Raw genomic sequence first — 20,160 nt, 5'->3', positions numbered from 1 at the left:
GTTTGTCAAATATACGGTGATACTTGGCCGTGTTGATATTAGGCTCCATCTACGACAACGGCGGATCCAGGACCGATTTTCGGGAGGATCCAGAACCGATTTTCGGGAGGGGCCATGAACTTTTTTTGGGGCGGGGGTAGAGGTACGGGGGATAATTTTTAAAAATTAGGGTTACAATGATAGGTTTTAAGGTTTAAGGCACTTTTCACACACTTTGACCATGTGTGAGAAGTGCCTTAAAACTTACCATTCCTGCCTTAGTACCGATTCCTACACATTTCTTCGGATCCAAGTGCAGTTCTTTCAACAAGTTTAATAATGTTTTCCCAATGCTTCTCCTGTTAGGCCGTGTTCTTTCCATCTTTCTTGAATTTCACTAATTATTTTTAGGTTCTCATAAACGTCAATAAATTTGACAAATTATTCACGAATGTTGTTATTGTGTATGCTCAAATTTAGAGAAAGCTGTTCCACGTGGGATACTTCGGTGGTTTCGTCAAATATGACAGAGTAATAATTTGTATTTTGAACCTGATTCATTATTTGTTCGATTATTTCTTCACCACAACATGTTATTAATTGATTTTGGCTGGTGCTAATAATGTATGTATGTTGCTCAGGAAGATGCTGTGGATAGGTGTTATTTAAGAGTCTTATCTCCTGATGCTATTTTAAACTTTAACAATTCCCCTCATCCAGCATCTTCGTCCAAAAGCAGAAGGCCATCATCACAGGGGTCTCTTAGAGGAATATTTTGTCGACCTAAGAACACTATAGACCCTACTATTGGTCGTAGTCTTTCTTTATTTTTTTTGTATCTGTTTAGACTTCTGAGAGTCTATTTAGTTAATGACTGACTTTTGGGGGTTGCGATTTGCGATAACTTTGTAGAAAATCCAGCTCAACCTAAACGCACTCCTTGTGGTATGATGTTTTTTCATTGGTTTGTATGGCTCCGTCTTTGCTCATGAGTTTGACGAAATATGTTAAAGGTTTCGTGACAAGGCTTTGAGCTGTCATGCCTTTATTGTGACTATATTTTCCATTAGAAAAATAAAAAGCAATACTTGTAAAACAATTCCTTCTAACTGTGCAAAAATACCAACCAACTCCATTGTTCTAAGTGCTGATGACCCACGTAACGCTTCATTTCTTTTTTATTCTTGGTGTGTATAGAATATGGAAATTGATACGACTTTGGCGGCTGTCAATGTCGTTCTAACGATTGGCAGTTTGTAAAATTATCAACATTTTGATTTATGGATGTTTCCCGAAGCATCTACATAAAATCGGAGTTCTCCCAACAGGCAGATGTGACTGTGGAACTAGCATAGCTAATCTAAATCATATATTTTTTAACTGTCCCTTAAATCTCAATGCAAGTATGTGGCTGCTACAAGAATTGCTGAAAGCAGGTTTAAGTACTCCCCTAGACTTAAATGTGCTATTAAGTGTGGATAACATTAAAATTTTTAAACTAATTATGACATTTCTTCAAAAAATTAAATTAAAAGTGTGAATGTAAAACTAATCGTTTGAATGAATAGGTATTTCTTTTGTATTATGTAATGTATGAATGAGATATTTACTGTAATTAATTATATTATTTTGTAACCTATGTATGTTTTTAGTTCTTACCGTAGTGAAAAAGAAAAAAATATATAGTTGTATTTATTAACATAGTACGTAGGCATTGTTATTTGTAAGCTTTATTTTTTTTATTTTTTATTTTTAAGTGTATACTGGACAATTTTATACTTATGAACAAATAATAATTGTATATGTAGTTACGTGGCTAAAGGTTCTGAACCAAGGCCAGAATAAAATATATAAAAAAAAAAAAATTTTGATTTATAAAACATCCCATGTCATTTTTGAAGCTTCCGTTACTGCCTTTTTTAATTCTAGTTCAGAAAACATATTTATCCCCAGTTTTGTACATATTTATATATGTGTTTGAAATTAAAAACATTTGAACTGCAAATATTTAAATTGATATTTTTTTTAATTCTCGTAGGGGGTCATGGCCCCCTCCCTGGATCCGCTCTTGATATACGATGCGCAGCCGAGAGTTTATGAGAAGCTCACAAAATGATGGAAGAACTAAAGCAGGCAATAAAACAAGTAGGCCTGAACATGAACTTTGAAAAAACAAAATGCATGACCAATTTAGTTCCAAGTGATGTTATGAGAGTAGGTGGGCACGAAGTACATCAGGTTTTTAGCAATATCTATTTAAGGCATGAAATTAGAATACGACAAGACAATCAAACTTGTGAGATCCAGAGTCGTATAGGCTTGGGAAGGGCAGCATTTGGCAAAATAAGACATATTTTAAAAGGAATGCTACCGATTTGCTTGAAGAAAAAAGTTTACAACCAATGCATACTGCCGGTAATAACAAATGGTTCCGAAATCATAACTTTGACTAAACATTCTGCACATAAATTGAGAATAAGCCAAAGAAAAACGGACAGTGACAGATATCATAGAAAAAATTTCACAAGCCAAATGGAGATGGGCTGGACATGTAGCACGTTTAAATGATAATAGGTGGACTAAAAGACTTATAAAATGGAGACCTAGAGAAGATAAAAGATAACGAGGTAGACCACCAAAAAGATGGATGGATGACTTGGGAAAAACAGTGGGAAATTGGATACAGAAGGAACAAGATAGAGAAAAATGGAAGAATATGGAGGAGGCCTATATCCAACAGTGGATGAAAGAGTTTGAGGAATGATGACGATGCGCAATCAACAGCAACACAATTCACCGAATGCATTCCCACTTATTTTTCTACGCAAGTGGACAAAATCACCAAGTATCATCGTGTATTTGACAAACTATACATATTACATATAAATATTATATAATTGAAGACACCGATGCAAATGGACATATGTGTAGCTCCATAGTTCGACTATTTTTTGGTAACTTCTTGGAGAGATCTCTACAAAAATCTTAAGTTTGGCTACCTTTCTATTAGTTTCCAGCACTTTGATCCCAACTGGACTGCTACATTACTACAATCATACAGACTTATGACTTGTTTTTATACTGAAGATGAGGTTCTCGTTCAAACTTATAAATCAATAAAAAAAATTACAGAGAATGTAATATGTACTGGCTCAAATTTTGCTCATTGTAACCCTAGGATATTCTCAAAAAGATGGTTTTACACAGAATATAACAGACATTTTATAAAGACCATTAATCGGTTGAGAGTGAGAGCTAATCATGCTCTTACGCCATCTTACATGCATAGAATCGGCTTGGCAGATACTCCCAATTGTACTTGTGGCAAAATCGGAGATCTAACACATGTCATATTAGAATGTCATTTAAACATAAATAACATAAACGACCTTTATAAGGAATTAAAGATTTAAAATGAAAGATTTAAAATGTTTTTCCCAATAAACCTAAATACTTTAATATTTACAAATGATATGGAAATTCTTCATCTCATTTATAAACATGTTAAATTATGTAAATACAAGTTGTAAACGTAATATAGTCTGTTCGCTAAACTCAGACGCAACTTTCTAGATATTTTAGTCGGTAATTTTGCCAATTTTAGTAAAATTGGAAAAAAATAATTACTAAATTGTTAATAATCACTAAATAGTTAGTAATTTTGCAAATTATTGCAAAATTGGCAAAAAACAAAAAAATTATCGACTAAAATATCTAGCCAGTTGCGTCTGAGTTTAGCGAACCGACTATATGTAATAAATAGGCATAATTTGTTAATGTGGTTTGAAAAAATTAAAAAAAAATATTAAAAAAAAACACAAAATAAAATAATAACAAAAAAAATAATAAACAAAAAAAAAGAAAAAAAAAGGAACAAAAATAAAAAGGAATAGAAAAAAAGAAGTAAAAAAAAGTGTTTCGCACAAAATAAAATATATATTAAAAAAAACACAGTAAAATAATTAAAAAAAAACAAAATAAAAAAAAGCTGCACAATGTACCAATGTATCTATAAAAATAAAATTGTAGAAAGTACTTATGTTATAAGAAATTTATGACTATGAATCTGCAATCAATCAGAAACAAGTCTGGCTAATTGGCTCTGCCAAAGCCATTTTTCAAAAAAAAAAAAAATTATCGGTATCCTACTTAAGGGGTTACATAGGTCTTGCGGGTAAAAAGTGACTTTTTAAAAAAATTATATCTCGAAAACTAAAATTATTTTTATTTATAATTGGAACATGTAAATGTATAGTACTTAAGGTACTCTCAAAAAAATTTTGAGCCAAAAATATTCATTTTTGTAGAGTTGACTGCAATTTCTCGACAACAGCCCTTTTTTGCGGTGGGCAGCATAAATAAGTCCAGTCTCATCTAAAATCAAAAAATCAAAAAGTTTCTTGTAGTTTATACCTCTGGCTAGTGAATGAACGAAGGAATTTTTTTTAGGTGAAGTCGTTTTTGTTTTATAAAAAAAAACTACTTTAAAAATGGTAATTTTTGAAAAAATGAGACAAATTCGGGTCGAAAATGTATTTAAACTTATGTAAAATCTTCAAATTTACTTCTGTTTTAAATTCCTTCGTTCATTCACTAGCCAGAGGTATAAACTACAAGAAACTTTTTGATTTTTTGATTTTAGTTGAGAGTGGACTTATTTATGCTGCCCACCGCAAAAAAGGGCTGTTGTCGAAAAATTACAAAATTAAAAATGAATATTTTTGGTTGAAAATTTATTTGAAAGTACCTACCTTAAGTACTATACTTTTACATGTTCCAATTATACATAAAAATAATTTTTAGTTTTTGAGATATAGTTTTTTTAAAAATTTACTTTTTTTGGAAATGTTAGGGTATAGAAAGTCTAATGCTCACAATCTTATTGGAGGTTTTTATTAAAACAGTTTTCGGGCGACCGGTTTCGGCGTTCACAGTTTATACGCCATCATCAGGCCCTTTAAGAAACTGAATAAGCTAAAATAAATAAGCTCTTAAAATTACAGCTGCATAATTAGATCCAAGAAAATTTTTATTAAAAATTAATCAGTCAATTCTTTTTATATAAAAGGATTTACCTTTTAATTTACACAATATTGGCACCACAAATGTAGTCAATTAAGATCGTGATATTTCTTTTTTTTTTTGGTCTTTTTTCCTCTGTGCAGTTAATAACCAACTTTGTTTTTTTGTCATATATTTTTTGTGTTTTTATTGTACTGCATTAAAATAAACTAATTTGACTTCTCTCACACACACTTTGGATCTGTGAGAGTAAAAGTTGAACACCTATGCAACAAAGTCACATTATTCGATTGCTCATGCGAGTTTGAAATCAAGGAAGACACTTGGGTCCCAATGTTACAATTAAACATCAGATTGTACACGTACACTGTAATTTTCTTGTACTAATATGTAAGTACCAATAATATCATTGTTAATACTTTGTATTATATCATATACTGACTAAAACAGTTAACATCAGAGTAGTACTAGTCTGTTGGAACACCATTGTGAAACTTTCTATTAACTTGTTACCTGTTGTTAGACTTAAACCTAAAACTTAACCTAGGGCAACTGTAATTTTAACAGCTTATTTATTTTAGCTTATTCAGTTTCTTAAAGGGCCTGATGATGGCGTATAAACTGTAAACGCCGAAACCGGTCGCCCGAAAACTGTTTTAATAAAAACCTTCAGTAAGATTGTGAGCATTAGACTTTCTATACCCTAACATTTCTACAATGTGCTCATATCAGCAGCGTGTTCATAATTTGAAAATCACTTTTTTTTACCCGCAAGACCTATGTAACCCCTTAAATAATTGTTTGTTACTTTGCCGCAAACTGTCAAAGTTGCTCATCACTGTTTTTAATCTGTGAATATCAAACACATTTTCAAGTTAACCTTAGTGCAGTCGGAAAAATGAAAGAATACCCATGAACGATCACATCAATCACTTATTTTGTATTTGCTGTATTTTTCTAAAAATAACAAACGTTTGTTATAGAAAAAGATAGCAAATACAAAATAAGTGATTGATGTGATCGTTCATGGGTATTCTTTCATTTTTCCGACTGTAGATATTATTGTCCATATTAAAATGGCAAAACTGATTTTTAGATTCAGGGTTATTTACATATTATATCAAGTAACTAAACTACTTCAAATTATATCAAGCCATTTAATTTTAAATAAATACAAACAGATTAGTACTATTATTGTAAATACTTATACACGTAAAACAATAAATAAATAGAAAAATTGCCACGTACACCACGATTATGATAAAGTAAGAAAATTACTATTTACAAAACTAACTAAAATAAACAAACTGCCTTCCACACTCCACACCATCTAAAAATAGTTGGAAAATCATAAATATCATTCATTGTTTAATCCTTTGACGCCAAAGTGCAAAGAGATAAACAGATTAAAATGCATTCTAACAATAGATCTTAAAATAACTGCCTAAACAAGAACACAGAATAAATCATGCAAAATAGCTCCAACAGAAAAATTCACATTAGTTTTTTTATTTTAATAATCAAGTTGACTATTGTTCTGAAGCTATTTTCTTGTGGCATTTTTGTAATTAACTAGTTTTGTTGGGAAATAAGCCACAATTTTACTAAAAAAAATGTTGTCAAAATACAAAATACAATTTACAAAATACAAAAAATATTAATGAATTAAACAAAAATGTTGATTAGTAAAAATTTCTTCGAATAATTTATTTAATCTGACTCATTTATATCGGCAATTCAGACATATATTATACATTTTATTAAAGTAGAAGACTTTAAAATGATATTGCCAATATCTATGAGTTGCGTTCCTGGGACGACTTTTTGAATATTGCGGGATATTGCTTTAAAAGAGTTAAATAAATACGCAAAGCTTCGCTAGGAACACAAAGCCCAGTATTATTATCCAAGCAGAAATAAGACAAGTCTATAAAATAAAATTTATCAAAAAATTTAACCTGTAAATGTTTACAAAATTGGCGCTGGATAGCAAAACCAAATTTGTCAGTTGACTGCTTGGTCTCGATTTTGTAGGAATTCGCTGTTTTTAGTCAAATCTAGGGTATTGTTGTAGCGTCGGATTAATATCAAATTCAAAATATCATGGTAGGGAAGCAAAGTATGCTAAATGTGCAGTCACTCGAGAGTTATGGGGACCTATTGGGTTGTGAAGAGTAGGTCCTAAAACTAAAAAAAAGTTAAGTAAAATTTTCCATTTTAGTGGGGACTTTCCATTTTTAATTTAAATTTCCATTTCCAACAATCGTTTTTTTAGAGTATAGCGCCATCTATCCATAATTCGAAAAAATATCTCGAATAAAAGTTACTTATTTTTACGTAAGGAATCCAAATCTGCAATAAAAAATGGGGGCTCCCATTTAAGATTTTAAAGTTACCCCCCCACCACTCATCTGTGGGGGGTCATGTCTGGTGCCATTCGATAGAGTTTTCAAAAATATTGAATAAGTGTATTTTTTAGTTTTTCGATCTGATCCTCATTTCGCGAAATATTACGGGATTCGTATTTAAAATTTTAAATTTACCCCCACCCCTCTCCGTGGAAAGTCGTGTTTTGTATCATTCGATAGTTTTTTGAAAAATATTGAGCAAGTATATTTTAATATTTCGATCTGCATCATTCATTTCGCGAAATATTCGCTTTTTCTTGTGAAACTTTGGGACTCACCCATTTCCTTACGCCCCGCCCCGCTCAAATCGTCAGATTTTTTAAGTATACACTGTTTTGCATGTACTTAACTTACCTTATCTTAATCTGACGATTTCGAGTTTTTATAAGGATAGATTTTTTCAAAAATTGAAGAAAAAATCTTCTGTGTAAAAGGTATATTTATTTAAATTTGGCTTTTACCTTTCTCTTTGTGAAGACAGAGAAATCAACTCAACCACCCACATGCACGTGGTATAGTCATATGATGCTTTGAGGTATATCTTGTTTAAATTTCACCCATCGCCAGGGTTTAACATATAACACGCCAATGTAAGACTTTTGGTCGGCACTTTAAGGGTTTTAACCCATGTATTTTTGGTGGCTTAGCATGTAGAGCTTGCTTAGAACACTGATGATGCTCTCTTTAGAGCGAAAACGTTCTGTTTTTTAATGTAGCCCTTAATTGGGGTTTTAAATAAATATACCTTTGACACAGAAGATTTTTTCTTAAATTTTTGTAATTAATGGTATACAGCCAGCTGCAGGAAATTTTTCCTTATAGATTTTTTTCGGCCCCCCCTTAACGAACTCCCCTGCGTTAAGAGCCAATATATGGTAGAGGTACATTTTCAAGGTACAAGGTTTCTCCCCATGTAATAATCTGACGCGCTCGAGTAACTGCAAAAATCCCCGCTTGGGCTCCCCTATCATCAGGACTACTAGACTGATGATTCTTATGGGAGTCATAAACGTAGCGATAAAGGGTACAAAGGTACTCCCCGTTTAGATAGATAGGCAAAATGCCCTCACTCCCAAAATTCAATTATGTATTTTCATTATTTTACATTCTATGTGATTAAAAAATAAAACTCAGCGCAATGTTAACCCTCCATACGCTTTCCCCCTCCCCCACCACAAAAACAACATTTTTTCGTTTTTATTATTCTTTTAGGAGGAATGCAATCAATAATTAAAAAGCTAATGTTTTGTAAAAGTCTTAAACCATGCGTGTGAATTTTTTGAAATTTTTAAATTTATTGTATCCCAACTAAAAAAACCACAAAATAACGGTTTTGGTTGGGAGAAGTAGGGGGAAGGGGTGGAGGTTTAAAATTGCGCTGGGTCTTATTTTTTAATCACATAGAACGTAAAAGAATGAAAAAGAAATGAATTCTCGGAGTGAGGGCTTTTTGCCTATTTTAACGGGGAGTATCCTTTCTTCACCTTTGTTGCACATGCAAATAACATCAAAATTTAAAACCTACACCGGCATACTAGTCAAATAAAATACGTTTTATCAAACATAGTACAAACATAATCTATAAAAATAAATAATCTAAGTATTGGAGAGAATGCAAAGTACCCACACAATACCTATTATTCTCTGTACTACTAGTGTCATTCCGAAGAACCTACTAGAAAACAAAAAAGCTGGGTCTGAATGAACGTGAACATATCTATAAGACCATGCAGAAAGCTGTACTACTTTCGATGGCCAGGTGTGTACGAAAATTATTGGGAGATACTCCAGCATAACAAGTCACCTATGGCTCGACAACACGGAAAGAGTTGTAGGTATCAGACCTCAATTCTTTTATTCTTAGGTATATGGGATGAGTGAATTTTCGCTTAGAAGAAGTTAGAGCCGTAAGGCTCAATTTTTCAAAATATTTCATAAAGAAACTAAAAAGGCAGCTTAGTCTTGGTGGTATTACTTTTGGGTATAAAAAAGCAAAAAAGGGGTTAAAAGCTAAAAATGTAATCTCCTTCTTCAGATATCGTACCATCTTCACTGCGAAGGTTGGTTATCATCATCATGACTATTTTTTAGAAATATTTGACCTGAACTGCAAACAAAACCACTAACAATGTATATAATTAATTGTACGTAACAATGACTAAATTTTATTTCAACCAATTTTTCCAAATATTCTTGTGCTAACTAAGGAATAAAGAGACTGATTAAAAATTCACGAAAATAATAAACTAAATATTACAATCTTTTTTTCTTTTAATCGCAACGTTTATTTGGTATAGTTTTTGTTAATCTATTTGAAACTGTATTTAAATTACAGACTTATCTCATTATTATCCAATTTTCTAAAGTCAATTTATATACAGGGTGTCCCGAAAAGATTGGTCATAAATTATACCACACATTTTGGGGTCAACAATAGTTCGATTGAACCTAACTTACCTTAGTACAAATGTGCTCATAAAAAAAGTTACAGCCCTTTGAAGTTACAAAATGAAAATCGATTTTTTTCAATATATCGAAAACTATTAGAGATATTTTATTGAAAATGGACATGTACCCTTTTTATGGCAGGAACATCTTAAAACAAAATTATAGTAAAATTTGTCCTCCCCATAAAAAATTTATGGGGGCTTTGTTCCCTTAAACCCCCCCAAACTTTTGTGTACGTTCCAATTAATTCATTTTTGTGGTACCATTAGTTAAACACAACGTTTTTAAAACTTTTTTGCCTCTTAGAATTTTTTCGATAAGCCAGTTTTTATCGAGATGCGCCTTCTTTTTTACTATGTTTACATAAAAATTTTATGGGGGTTTTGCTCCTTTAAACACCCCAAATGTTTGTGTTCGCTCCAATTAAACTATTATTGCGGTACCATTAGTTAAACACAGTGTTTTTAAAACTTTTTTGTCTCTTAGTCTTTTTTTTGAAAAGTCACCTTTTATCGAGATGTGGCTTCTTTTTCAAAACATACCTAAAAATATAAATTATAAATAAATTTTCAGATTATTAACAGGTTTCTATAATCGTACTTAATTAACCATATAGAAATATGTGGTGGATTCTACAGATATTCAAAATATCTCGATAAACACTGGCTTACCGAAAAAGTACTAAGAGGCAAAAAAGTTTTAAAAACAGTGTGTTTAACTAACGGTGCCACAATAATAATTTAATTGGAACGTACACAAAAGTTTGGGAGGGTTTGAGGGAACAAAACCCCCATAAAATTTTTATGGGGTGCACAAATTTCACTTTAATTTTTTTTTAAGGTGTTGCTGCCCTAAGAATACCACATGTCCATTTTTAATAAAAAATATCTAAGAGTTTTCGATATATGAAAATAAAACGATTTTCATTTTGTAACTTCAAAGGACTGTAACTTTTTTTATGTGCACATTTGTACTAAGGTAAGTTAGGTTTAATGAACCTATTTTTGACCCCAGAATCTGTGGTATAATTTATGACCAATCTTTTCGGGACACCCTGTATAAGTCAATTTTCTAAACAAACATATTCACACAATAAATCTCTGTTTGATCTAAAATGTAAAGGCATATGTAAACTTTTGTAGAGATAATGTATCGGAAATAGATAGATATAATATTTTAAAACACTTTCCAAAGTTCAATGTCATTTTGTTTTAGTTAGCATGAATACAAACCCACGTATTGAAGTGTTAATTCTAGATTAAAGCATTTCATTCACGGATTTAGTAAAATAGGTCAGTACCTACAATTCACTGATTATGCAACACAAAATAACATTACTTTTGAATTATATAAGCTATCGTTCAAGATATATTTCAGTCACTCTTCATTAGTTAAAAGCATCAAGATACATTCTCCATTTGAGGGGAAACTGAAATATGTATTCAGATATTTTTCGCCTACCAACGATATCTCAAAGATTTTCCATCGAATTTAAGTCAGGGCTACGTGCTGGTCAATCCATAATGTTAATTTCTACCCCTTTCAGATAATTTCTACACCACCATAATTTCTAAACTATTCACCCCACAACATAACGGATCCTCCACCAAATAATGTGGTGTGCCAGAAGCTAACAATGAGCATATCGTTCGTTGGGTCGTCGCAACACACGAACACGTCTGTCGTTGTTGTACAAACAAAATCGGATTCATCAGTAAATAGTACTCGTTTCCAGTCAGCCTCCAATCAATTAACGTACAGCAAAACGTAGTCTCCCCTTCGACGCTCTGTGCGCTTATTCTTGAATCGAGAGAAAATTTTACTCCCCACTAAGCTAACTCAGTTTTCTACTCCTTCATAATTTCTCTCGATTTTAAAAAGCTGTATTCTTGAACAGAGGGAGTAGAAAGGGAGGAGAGAAACTGCGAACAGTGTTGCCGGATTGTTGTTGAAAATTTCAACCAATCACAAACGTTAATTATTGGCAAATGACATGATACCGTCAACTGTCAACCTGATTATTTATTTTTGTTTACATTATACATTTTTTTCAACGAATAAAATAGACATAGTTTTTCTGTAGAGTGTAGAGTCTCAGAGTATTTTCCTAAATAGATATCTTGGCTAGTTGTTTTAATTGTGGCTTTCAATTTCTTTGCTTATACATGTTGTGATAGTAGTATTGTTTACCAGCTTTGCACCTTTGTTTTATTTCTCTGTTGAGGTTTCTTAAACTCAACATTAAACCAAAGAATACTCCATCCAACGGATGGAGTATTCTTGATTAAACTAGCCTTTATTTTCTCTTTCTGTATGTACACAACGGTGACAAAGATTTCTTGTGTTCTCACTAACTTTACATGTTTTGTTTGTTATTCAGTGTCAAAAATACAATTATTTTTGTGAAATACAAATACTGACAGCTTTTGACATAGTTCCTCATCGTTCCACGAATATATTAAACCAAAATATTTTTCATACCGTTGAAAAGTTATCATGAAGGTAATACCTTTGGAATGAGATAGAATGGGACTCGTTAATGAGTGTGATACATTTTCTGCATGCTTTTAGACCTGGTGTATATCCTTTTTAGTTTGAACATTGATCTTAAATTTAGTTTTTTTACTTGTAAAGCACCCTCTATATTCTGTGTAAAGTCATATATCGGGTAGCTGTTATATTGTTTAATATAGATACATAAACGAAGTGTTGTAAGGAACACCCAAATACATAGAAAATATAGAGACAAGGAGACGTGTATTTTGTCAAATAGAAAATTTATAAACCATATTGGCCATTTTCTAATAGAATATTTCGAAAATATTTTAGCAAACAACCACCTATTTTGTTAATTAATAATACCCCTATGAGCTACCCTTCGTGCCATAAAAAGCAATATCCTTGTTTATTATGTATATCGTAAATTATGTAATTGTAACAGGCAAGCCCTCTTTTATAAAAAAAATCACTTCTGCATCCGTTTGGAACAACCTGAACTGCTAGCAAGTTAAAACAACATACTACAGTTGATGAAGAAGACAGTTTTAAATCGTTTTCTTTTTCTAATTGACTTTGGTTCTTTTTATTAATGTGAGGATCAAAGCTTTCCTGTTTTTTCAGGTTCTCTTCATTGGATAGATTTTTAAAATATTCACAGAAAAAACATGCATCTTTTTTGGCTGAAAAAAATTTAAATATTGTACACAGTATTGAAAGAAAATATTTCCATATAAATGCTTTTTAATAGACTGATAATTATGTTCTGTGGACTGCTTTAGATACAACTAATACATTTCAGATAAGTTCAAGTCCCCCTTTAAATATATTCTCTGTGTGCAAGCTCAGCCTTTGCGAATCTATATGCCTTCTTGCGAAAATATTTCTTTCATCATCTATGTTTGGACATTGTCTTTGAAAATTTTTTTAACGTTCAAAGCCAACTCATGAAGTGTAAAATTTAGAAATCTAACTGTTTGCAAGTGAGAAAATAAAACGCTTAGGAAAAAAAATCAGTTAGAAAATGAAACAACTCGAATTGTTACACTTTGGAATTAAAATAATTACCATTTTATGACAAAATACATGTGTGACGTCTTCACTGAACGTTATTATAGAATTCTGAAGCTATTTCTTTGTGTCATTTTTGTAATTAACTATTCTAATTGAGAAATAAGCCACAATTTAATTGAAAAAATAATTTTGTTAACGTTTCAACTTCCAATTCGGACGTCGTTGTCAAAATACAAAATATTAATATTTAATATCATTAATCCGAATTGGAAGTCGAAACGTTAATAAACATTTTTTTAATTAAATTGTGGCTTATTTTCCAATTAGATTAGTTAATTATAGAGTTGTTACCATTTGTAATTCGTAAATATTGGTTATTTAAGCACTTCCTAATATTTAGCACGAATGCACGAAACCCCTATAATTCAAATTTTTTTCTACGACCGTTTAATAACATGCGCATTATTCGCTATTTTTTCATAGATAATAGCACCCATTACTGTACCCGTGAGTAATAATTCATTACTCACGGGCTGAAGTTACTCACGGATCATTACTCACGGGCTGAAGTTAGATTCAAGTGACGCATGCCACTTTTAATATTAATCGTATATAAACTGCAAATAAAATTACTTAAAGTTGTTTATTTAATACAATAATTATTGTAATTTATATCAATAATTAACTTCGAAAAATTTTTAAAGGAATTTTAACTGTAACAATGTTAGTATATTTTTTACGTTTATATCTTGTTTACTAAAAATTTTGACGTTTATCATTTAGTTTAGTGACAATGACATTATGTAGCTCATTTTGTTTATGTTAATTGGAATTTATAACTAATATTGTGTTTATTTTTCAAGTTATATTGTGTTAAATATGTTATAACATATTATGTATAGTTATATTATTATATTATATATAGTTAAATGTAAATATACATTATAACTATTGAAATACGTCTACCGACAACAGCCATTACCTATTTATTAGAAGTATTGACAGTAGGTACAAATTTAAGCTTATAATTTTTCGGAAACGAATAGAACTTATATTGGCTATTTCTAGTTGTATTTTTACAATAAATAATAATTTGGTAATACATAGTAGGCAACCAATTATTCAGCCACGTACTAGGGGTAAATAGCATTTAGGTAGTCTTGTAAATTATTATAATTTAATTCTCGAGTAATTGATAATTAAATTTTTTACTAATTAAAATAAAAAAGGTCGTAGAAAAAGTATAGTATTCTACTCGCATGTAATGGCTATTACTCACTCTGATGAATTACGACACTCGCCTACGGCTCGTGTCGCAAACTTCATCATCGTGAGTAATAGCCATCATTACATGCTCGTTGAATAATATACTATTACTTATTGGAATATCTATGTATAGATATGTAATAGACATTATTCTATAGATATGTAGATAAAAACTTATCCATAAATCTGCATAGTAGTTTGTGGATTGAAGGATAAGTTTCTGTGTAAAACAACAATATCTAGCTATAACATTAGGGAACACTCTCGATAAAAAAACATCTCTAAATTGTAATTAAAAACCAGAGGCTTCAGAGTTAGATACAATCTGATCAGCTAAAATATTTCAGACAAAAACTTATATTATGTGACAGACATACATAGAAGACTTACTATTGCAAAAACAGCTATGAATATGATGAAACTGGTATATAACAATTTGGAAAACTTTAACCATAACAATGCAAACAAAGTTAAAGCTGGTAAGAGCTCTAATTTTTCCATAGCCACATATGCATGGGAAACATGGATATTGAAGAAAGCAGATAGAAATAAAATAGACGGTTTTGAGACCTCTCCGATTTTTTAGGGTTATGTATTGTTATTTTCACTCCCATTTTCAATTTCTCTTACATACTATCAATAGAAAATGTTACTCCCTTGGAGAGTGACATTTCTCTCAAAAAGAAGAATACAGCATTTTCGGTTTTAGTTAGCCACTCTTACTTTTACGTCACTTTCTCTTACCATTTCTACTCCCCGAAATTCAAGAATAAGGGCCCTGGAGTTCATAGGAACATTCATAGGGACATCGGGCGGCGATACTAGGTATATTCCCAAGCCGATGGCGAATAATTCAGTATAAATTTGTATAGCATATACGTCTTGAAGCTGAATTTGTAGACTTCGATATGTTCCAAAACGTTGTCGAAGAGCAGACAACTTAAAAATCGATCTTAAATAGGGGTAGTTACCCGGTTTTGTCTTTGCCCTTGTCAGCGAGTATGATCACATGTTTCGAGAAATCTTTCTAACATCCGTGAGACGGATGTGTGGAAAACATTAAGGTCGACCCGAAAGACGAAGATACTCTATTTTTAACTATATTTTTATAATGTAATAGTAGCTCTGTTGTTTTCTGTGAATACTGGAAAATCCAAGAGTGGCAGCTTGCTTTGAGTGTTAAAATGATAACCCAAAAACATATTTCATAATTACTGACTGTAAACTTCAACAGCGTCCTTTCCTTTGTATCTGGCTTTTAACTTTGTTTGTTATAGCACGTGAAATAATATTTTCCGTATTGCAATTACGATTTATGCCAAGCAAACGTCTTTTCCAGAGATATTATTGCTATATTAAAAGTTTGTAGTTGCATTATAGTATATTATTTCTATTCTAGGACAGCTCTAAACGACCCGAAGAAGATTATGATAAACAACAACGACCCCATTCTAGCCGGTTGCGAATGACCTGATTCTCTTGGAATAAGGCATCGCATAGTCGTCGCCGCTAGCATCGGGGCGAGAGTTTCGCTGGGTCGCGCCCTTCTTTCTGCCGGTCGGTGCTGATTCGGGTGCCGTGCCAATGCCGGCAATCCACTGACCCAATTCCGGATACACAGGAGGATACGAGATTGGTGCCGACCTAACGCAGAAGCAGGTTAAAGTCAAAGAAATCGTTAAAAAGGGTGGTTTCGAGACTTCATAGTAGTTTCACTTTGTGACCTTTTGTATAGTGTAGACGTTTTCTTTATAAAAAATCAAATAACTGTATGTGGACTGGTTAGTATCAGACACTGTTGTCTCTGAGAATTGAAGACCTAAGTGGAAAAAGGGGTATGTCACAAGTAAAATACGATTCTTGAATGGAAGAAGGAGGTATGAAACATTTTTCGTTTTTTTCAGGTTTAAATTGTTTATAACTCGAAAAAGATTATAACTTTAGAGAAAAATTACATAAGTCCTTTTTTGTTTCCAATGATCAAAAGAACCTAAAATAATGTCTACCTGGGCCGAAAGAATTGATTTTTATAATTTGTTTAATTTTTTTTTTTTAAATAAATGTAGTAATAACTCCGAAATTATGGCATTTAGGTATAGGGAATATAACACGTAAAATAATCAGCATTTCTTAAGGACTTCAAAAGCAAAAAATATACAGGGAGTTCCATTTGAAATAAGAAAGTTTATTAGATTTATAGAAAAACGGAAGATCTGACAACAATATAATTACCACTATAATATCGTCCGCATTAGAAAATCCTTAATCAGCAAAATCTATAAAAAATCGTGCAAGCCGTTTTCGAGATAATTGAGGCTTTCCATACATGGAACTCACTCTGTATAATATACTCCATTTACTAATACAAGGCAAGGTAGACGGAAGAAGAAAGGCCAGGTTGAAGAAGACCGTCATGGCTTAAAAGCCTGTGAGAATGTTTTAACAGATCCTCTGCATCCGTTTTCCGAACTGCCATCAACAAAATTACTATAGCCAATTTGATAGCCAACGCTCAATAATCGAACATCGCACATTAAGAAGATTATTTTGTATTCAATTACATAAATTTCTGTAAAACTGATTATAGAGTATTATTTCATGCAAGATACCCCCTTAATCCATTCAGATAAAGCATAGTTATACAAACTAAAATTAATGGAAGAAGGCGTACAGTTTTTATTTATTTTTAGAAAAAATACTAAAAATAAAAACAAATTATCAAGTAAAGGAATGCTTATAGCAATATAAATAAAGCCAAATAACAAAAACAATATTTTCATGATAAAAGTAGAGGAATAAAATCTTTAACTGCCCATATTTCAAAAGGTAGGCTTTGTAACACACCCCTTCTTCCACTTAGGTCTTCAATTATAATTAAAATTTGAAGACTGTTAATAACTACTGGGATAGTAGCTTTAAAACTGTTAAATACATATTCTTCAAGTGCCGTCTCCGCGACCGATGTCGAAAATTACCATAGCTATTCGAATCCTAGAAACGGCCAAGAATATACTTATCATGAATAAATGAATCACAGTTAGTAATAAATACGTCCTGTCCGTTACCATAATAACATTGTCATCTGCCTTTAGTACAGCTAGAACAGCTTATCAGTGAGCAGAGAAAGCTGATATTTTTGAGCCTTACCATGGACAAGTCAGCTATGGAAACCAGTGCCATCTTATTATCAGATTTATCCACACGGCTCACACTCCCTCTAAAAGGAAAATTCACTCATCCCATGTTATCAAAAGGATATCAAAAGGATTGACCTCTGGTGGGGCTCTTTCCCTGTTATTGAGCCCTATAAAATAGGTGACTTGATTTGTATAGCTTGTCTCAAAATATATCGTCTTGGCTTTCCCCTCGTTAAAGTATTGTTATTATTGCCATTGTCATAAATGGAATAACCCAAGTTATTGATTCTTAGTGACAGAAGATTAGAGTTGGACTCAAGGTAGAAATAATAATACGACGATCCTATTTCAAAATGTGGAATGATGCCACAGATATGGTTGGAGTCTACATTTATTCCACTCCCAAAAAAACCTAATACATCATCATGTAAAGACTTTAGACTAATTAGTCTCATGAGCCACTCTCTCAAGCTACTTCTTAAGATAATTCTTAATAGAATCAAGCAGAAATGTGAAGAGACAATGGGAAACAAACAATTCGGTTTCAGAGAAGGATTGGGAACAAGGGAAGCTTTGTTCTCAATGTTAACATTACTTCAACGATCATGGGAAGTACAGAAACCAATTTATGTCTGCTTTATAGATTTTGAGAAGGCGTTTGATAGAGTTTAACATGATAGGTTGTTTGAATATCTAGAAATGATTGGAATAGATGATAAAGATCTGAGACTTTTACAACATCTATATTGGAATCAAGAAGCTTCTATTCTGGTAGACAGCAAAGAAACAGACAAAATTTGCATTCAAAGAGGTGTCAGACAGGGTTGTGTGTTATCCACAACTTTATTTAACGTATACTCAGAAATAATTTTTAATGAAGCCTTGGAAGGACAATGTGGAGTTTGAATCGGGGGAGAAACTATTAACAACATCATATATGCAGACGACACCGCGATCATCTTCAATTCCTTATTGATCGAGTCACTAGAGAATGCTCCAATAACGGACTTAACATAAATGCAACAAAGACAAAGTTACTTGTGGTTAGTAAACAAGACGTCGGTCCTATGCAACTAATTGTCAGTGATGAATCAATAACAAAAGTTAACCATTTTAAATACCTAGGATGTTGGATAAACGAGACACTAAATCCGGATGAAGAAATTAAAACTCGTATAGAAATTGCAAGAGGAGCATTTATGAAACTTAGATCTATTCTGAGCAACTCTCAGCTGAATTTACAACTAAGAATCAAGTTCCTAAAATGTTATGTGTATCCTGTATTACTATATGGATGTGAAACCTGGATCATGAAGGTTAACATGATGAACAAATTAGAAGCCTTTGAGATGTGGTCGTATCGTAGAATGCTCAGAATATCTTGGGTTCAACGCATTTCAAACAGAGAAGTCTTAAACAGAGTAGGTCAAGGCGAAGGTGACTTAATGAAGATGATAAAAAAGAGAAAACTTGAATATCTGGGGCATATAATGAGAGGTAGCAGATACAGGATGCTGCAGTTAATACTCAATGGAAAGATCGACGGAAAAAGAGGAATTGGTCGAAAGAAATATTCATGGCTCCGAAACCTTCGTCAATGGACTGGCTTATCAGCAGATCAATTGTTACATGCCGCACACGATTGAGAACGATATCGGCAAATTGTTATGGAAGCTACCCACGCCTAAAAATTTGGGCACAGTACTTAAAGAAGAGAAGATTTCAAAACCTCCACTTTATTGTACAAAAAAATTTTTTCTCTAATTTTGAAAATTCTCTGATTTTTGTATAAACCTATAAATGTAACCGTAACCGTTGTAATGTGGTAAGTTCACTTTTATCGCGGCATAACCTAGAAACTTACATTTTCAGAGTCGATATTTCGTTGAAATCGATGGTCGATGTTGAAGCGGTGTAATTATTTCAAGTAAAAGTCGTCATGCAAGTGGAATTTGCGCTGAAACTGATTAAGAATCTTTGACTGATACTTTAGCTCTCGTATTTACTTTTATACTGGGAGATCCAATCTATTTAAAAAAATTTAATAAAAAATGCGTTGGAGATCTGTGTCAAATGGATATTGAAAATGTGGGTGGCTGCTCTGAATACTGAATATCGATTGTTGCAGAAAGTAATAAGGTTACAGAACTTTAGTAGAAACCAAAAATCTAATAAAATGTACAAGCCTTAATATGTCTGCGAAGAAAGGTAATATTTGATATAATTTGTACACTGTAATATTTGCATTGGCCATCGTTTATCATTTAACGGTGCGAAATGGCCATATCATTTTAGCCTTTTGCATTATATATTTTATCGGCAACCGTCACTAAAGTCATTTATTATTGTACTCATTTGCGGCAGTAAAGTAACACTTTATTGTACTGAAA

At 32.1% G+C, this 20,160-nt stretch overlaps 1 protein-coding gene across 3 annotated transcripts in view; it reads right to left on the bottom strand.

The window, feature by feature from the left end:
• The window catches only part of LOC114324627 (ecdysone receptor), a 1,502,986-nt gene that overhangs the window by 707,380 nt on the left and 775,446 nt on the right, over positions 1-20,160 (bottom strand). The window lies entirely within an intron of this gene.

The sequence above is a fragment of the Diabrotica virgifera genome, chromosome 2 (assembly GCF_917563875.1).
Source record: "Diabrotica virgifera virgifera chromosome 2, PGI_DIABVI_V3a".
NCBI lineage: Eukaryota > Metazoa > Arthropoda > Insecta > Coleoptera > Chrysomelidae > Diabrotica > Diabrotica virgifera.
The sequence above is the reverse complement of the archived record's forward strand: the minus strand, read 5'-3'. Positions and strand labels throughout refer to the sequence as shown.